Raw genomic sequence first — 5,838 nt, 5'->3', positions numbered from 1 at the left:
CCCATGGAGGCATTAGACCCGGTTCGTGAGCCTAGGGGGCCGGCCGGGGCCTCGTGGGCATTGGTCCCGGTTCGTTTGGATCTATTTGTTCCGATTCTAGGCACGAATCGGGACCAATGGGCTGCGCTCCTGGCCCACAGCCATTGGTACCGGTTCGTGCCTAGAACCGGTACATAAGGGGGGGGGGGTTAGTTCCGGTTCCTGCCACGAACCGGGACAAATAAGTTGCCTATATATACCCCATCGTCATAGCAGAGCACTCCACAGTGCTCTGTTTTTTGCTGGCCGGTGAGGGGGAGGGCATTGGGTGCTCATAGCTCACCTCCTATGCACATGAGGTGTTTGATGAAATGCCCGAGCCACACTAGTTAATCTTTCTCCTCTCGAAGCTCCATTTTTCCCGTGATTTGTCTAGGTTTAGCGGTCCGTCACGCCCCGTCCTTGTTTTCACCACCGTCGATCGCCCGCGCCGATCTCATGGCCGGCACCATCGTGGTGAGCCTCTTGTTCTTATCTTCTTTTTGATTTTCTTACTTTAGATAGATACTTGTCTGATTTTCTTACTTTTGACACACATAATTATATATAATGCATGCCGATGAACCGACAATGGATGTACGGTGACAGACACACCTCCGAGTACATTAAGGGCGTGCATGATTTTCTCGAAGCGGCTGAGGCAAACAAGCAGAATGGTTTTATGTGTTGTCCATGCCCTAAATGTGGGAATAGGATGTCTTACTCTGACCGGAAAATACTTCACGCCCACCTGATTTACAAGGGTTTCATGCCAGCCACACTATAATGTTTGGACGAGGCACGGAGAAATAGGGGTTATGATGGAAGACGGCGAAGAAGAAGAGGACGATGACAACTATGTGCCCCCTAAATACGGTGAAGCTGCAACGGGGGGAGCTGGTGAAGATCAAGAGGAACCAGACGATGTGCCCGATGCTGCTGCTGAAGATCAAGAGGAACCAGATGATGTGCCCGATGATGATGATCTCCACCGGGTCATTGTCGATGCAAGGGCGCAATGCGAAAGTCAAAAGGAGAAGCTGAAGTTTGATCACATGTTAGAGGATCACAAAAAAGGGTTGTACCCCAATTGCGAAGATGGCAACACAAAGCTCGGTACCGTACTGGAATTGCTGAAGTGGAAGGCAGAGAATGATGTGTCTGACAAAGGATTTGAGAAGCTACTGAAAATATGGAAGAAGAAGCTTCCAAAGGATAAGGAATTGCCCGACAGTACGTATGCAACAAAGAAGGTCCTATGCCCTCTAGGATTGGAGGTGCGGAAGATACATGCATGCCCTAATGACTGCATCCTCTACCATGGTGTGTACGAGGATTTGAACGCATGCCCGGTATGCGGTGCATTGCGGTATAAGATCAGACGAGATGACCCTGGTGATGTTGACGGCGAGCCCCGCAAGAAGAGGGTTCCTGCGAAGGTGATGTGGTATGCTCCTATAATACCATGGTTGAAATGACTGTTCAGAAACAAAGAGCATGCCAAGTTGATACGATGGCACAGTGAGGACCGTAAGAAAGACGGGAAGTTGAGAGCACCCGCTGATGGGTCGCAGTGGAGAAAAATCGAGAGAGAGTACTGGGCTGAGTTTGCACGTGACCCAAGGAACGTATGGTTTGGTTTAAGTGCGGTTGTCATTAATCCTTTTGGGGAGCAGAGAAGCAATCACAGCACCTGGCCCGTGACTCTATGTATGTATAACCTTCCTCCTTGGATGTGCATGAAGCGAAAGTTCATTATGATGCCAGTTCTCATCCAAGGCCCTAAGCAACCCGACAACGACATTGATGTGTACCTAAGGCCATTAGTTGAAGAACTTTTACAGCTGTGGAATGGAAACGGTGTACATACGTGGGATGAGCACAAACAGGAGGAATTTAACCTGCACACGTTGCTGTTTGTAACCATCAACGATTGGCCCGCTCTCAGTAACCTTTCAGGATAGACAAACAAGGGATACCACGCATGCACGCATTGTTTAGCTGACACCGAAAGTATATACCTGGACAAATGCAGGAAGAATGTGTGCCTGGGCCATCGTCGATTTCTTCCGACCAACCATCAATGTCGAAAGAAAGGCAAGCATTTCAAAGGCGAGGCAGATCACCGGAAGAAGCCCGCCATGCATACCGGTGATCATGTACTTGCTATGGTCAATGATTTACACGTAATCTTTGGAAAGGGTCCTGGTGGACTCATTGTTCCGAATGACGCTGAGGGACGCACACCCATGTGGAAGAAGAAATCTATATTTTGGAACCTACCATACTGGAAAGACCTAGAGGTCCGCTCTTTGATAGATGTGATGCACGTGACGAAGAACCTTTGCGTGAACCTGCTAGGCTTCTTGGGCGTGTATGGGAAGACAAAAGATACAACTGAGGCACGGGAGGACCTGCAACGTTTGCACGAAAAAGACGGCATGCCTTCAAAGTAGTATGAAGGTCCTGCCAGCTACGCTCTTACCAAAGAAGAGAAGGAAATCTTCTTTGAATGCCTGCTTAGTATGAAGGTCCCGACTGGCTTCTCGTCGAATATAAAGGGAATAATAAATATGCCAGAGAAAAAGTTCCAGAACCTAAAGTCTCATGACTGCCACGTGATTATGACGCAACTACTTCCGGTTGCATTGAGGGGGCTTCTACCGGAAAACGTCCGATTAGCCATTGTGAAGTTATGTGCATTCCTCAATGCAATCTCTCAGAAGGCGATCGATCCAGAAATCATACCAAGGCTAAGGAGTGATGTGGTGCAATGTCTTGTCAGTTTCGAGCTGGTGTTCCCACCATCCTTCTTCAATATCATGACACACGTCCTAGTTCATCTAGTTGATGAGATTGTCATTTTGGGCCCCGTATTTATACACAATATGTACCCCTTTGAGAGGTTCACGGGAGTCCTAAAGAAATATGTCTGTAACTGCGCTAGGCCAGAAGGAATCATCTCCATGGGCCATCAAACAGAGGATGTTATTGGGTTTTGTGTTGACTTCATTCCTAGCCTTAAGAAGATAGGTCTCCCTAAATCGCGGTATGAGGGGAGACTAACTAGAAAAGGCGCGCTTGGAGGGGACTCAATAATATGCAAGGACGGATATTCTTGGTCTCAAGCACACTACATAGTTCTACAGAACTCTACCTTGGTGACCCCGTATGAACACAAGAACAGTCTGCGCTCCAAACACCCGGAGCAGTGCGACGACTGGATTACCTGTGAACACATCAGGACTTTTAGCAGTTGGTTGGAAACACGTCTCACAGGTGACAACACTGTTTGTGATGATTTGTACTCGTCGTCCAGGGGACCATCTTCGACTGTATTGACTTACAAAGGATACGAGCTAAATGGGAATACATTTTACACGATTGCCCAAGATCAAAAGAGCACCAACCAAAACAGCAGTGTCCGCTTTGATGCAGCAACCGAGAGGGGAAAGGACACATATTATGGTTACATAGTGGACTTATGGGAACTTGACTACAGACATGATTTTAAGGTCCCTTTGTTTAAGTGCAAATGGGTCAATCTGTCAGTAGGCGGGGTACAGGTAGACCCACAGTACGGAATGACAATAGTGGATCTGAACAATCTTGGGTACACTGATGAACCGTTCGTCCTAGCCAATGATGTGGCACAGGTTATCTATGCGAAGGACATGTCTACCAAACCGAGAAAAAGAAAAGATAAGGAAGCGAATACATCATACGATGAGCCAAAGCGCCACATAGTTCTTTCAGGAAAAAAGGACATTGTGGGAGTGGAGGGCAAGTCAGACATGTCCGAAGATTATGAAAAGTTTCCTGAAATTCCTCTCTTCAAAGTCAAGGCTGATCCAAGCATCCTGATAAATGATGAATGTTATCCATGGTTACGACGTAATAAGGAAAGGACACAAGCGAAGAAAAACTGAAGACTTTCTCTCCACAACTATTATGATGATACCATGCCAACTTTAAACCTTTTCGTAGTTCATTTGAAACCCCTTTGTAACAGACGAGTTTCCGTATGAAATCCTGATACTTCGAAAGAGATTGTCCGTTTTGTACACGGAGTGCATCTAGTTTTTGCCTAACCCTCTCAACTTTCTTGCGCATGCTATGTGGATGAAATGATGATACCATGCCAACTTTCAACCTTTTCAGAGTTCATTTGAAATGATTTTCAATTTTAGGGTCTTATAGCTCAAATAATCAGTAAATGCATGAAAAATAACAAATGAAGTCAGAAAGGGTTGAAAATTGATGATGTGGCTTTGAATGGTGCATTTTGAACACACAAAAATTCAGGAGTTCAAATAAGTTTTAAAAAAATGAAATCCCTTTGTAACAAACGAGTTTCCGTATGAGATCTTGATACTTCGAAAGAGATTGTCTGTTTTGTACACGAAGTGCATCCAGTTTTTGTCGTAACCCTCTCAACTTTCTTGCACTTGCTATGTCGATGAAATGATGATACCATGCCAACTTTCAACCTTTTCAGAGTTCATTTGAAATGCTTTTCAATTTTAGGGTCTTATAGCTCAAAATAATCAGTAAATGCATGAAAAATAACAAATGAAGTCAGAAAGGGTTGAAAATTGATGATTTGGCTTTGAATGGTGCATTTTGAACACACAAAAAGTCAGGAGTTCAAATAAGTTTAAAAAAATGAAATCCCTTTGTAACAGACGAGTTCCCGTATGAAATCATGATACTTCGAAAGTTATTGTCCGTTTTGTACACGAAGTGCATCCAGTTTTTGACGCAACCCTATCAACTTTCTTGCACATGCTATGTGGATGAAATGATGATACCATGCCAACTTTCTACCTTTTCAGTGTTCATTTGAAAATGCTTTTCAATTTTAGGGTCTTATTGCTCAAAATAATCAGTAAATGCATGAAAAATAACAAATGAAGTCAGAAAGGGTTGAAAACTGATGATGTAGCTCTGAATGGTGCATTTTGAACACACAAAAAGTCAAGAGTTCAAATAAGTTTTAAAAAATGAAATCCCTTTGTAACAGATGAGTTTTCGTATGAATTCCTGATACTTCGAAAGAGATTGTCCGTTTTGTACACGGAGTGCATCTAGTTTTTGCCGTAACCCTCTCAACTTTCTTGCACATACTATGTGGATGAAATGATGATACCATGCCAAGTTTCAACCTTTTCAGAGTTCATTTGAAATGATTTTAAATTTTAGGGTCTTATAGCTCAAAATAATCAGTAAATGCATGAAAAATAACAAATGAAGTCAGAAAGGGTTGAAAATTGATGATGTGGCTTTTAATGGTGCATTTTGAACACACAAAAATTCAGGAGTTCAAATAAGTTTTAAAAAATGAAATCCCTTTGTAACAGACGAGTTTCCGTATGAGATCCTGATACTTCGAAAGAGATTGTCTATTTTGTACACGAAGTGCATCCAGTTTTCGTCGCAACCCTCTCAACTTTCTTGCACTTGCTATGTGGATGAAATGATGATACCATGCCAACTTTCAATCTTTTCAGAGTTCATTTGAAATGCTTTTCAATTTTGGGGTCTTATAGCTCAAAATAATCAGTAAATGCATGAAAAATAACAAATGAAGTCAGAAAGGGTTGAAAATTGATGATTTGGCTTTGAATGATGCATTTTGAACACACAAAAAGTCAGGAGTTCAAATAAGTTTAAAAAAATGAAATCCCTTTGTAACAGACGAGTTCCCGTATGAAATCATGATACTTCGAAAGTTATTGTCCGTTTTGTACACGAAGTGCATCCAGTTTTTGACGCAACCCTATCAACTTTCTTGCACATGCTATGTGGATGAAATGATGA

This window comes from Triticum dicoccoides, chromosome 3A (genome assembly GCF_002162155.2).
Source record: "Triticum dicoccoides isolate Atlit2015 ecotype Zavitan chromosome 3A, WEW_v2.0, whole genome shotgun sequence".
Lineage (NCBI taxonomy): Eukaryota > Viridiplantae > Streptophyta > Magnoliopsida > Poales > Poaceae > Triticum > Triticum dicoccoides.
This window is presented reverse-complemented; position numbering follows the sequence as displayed.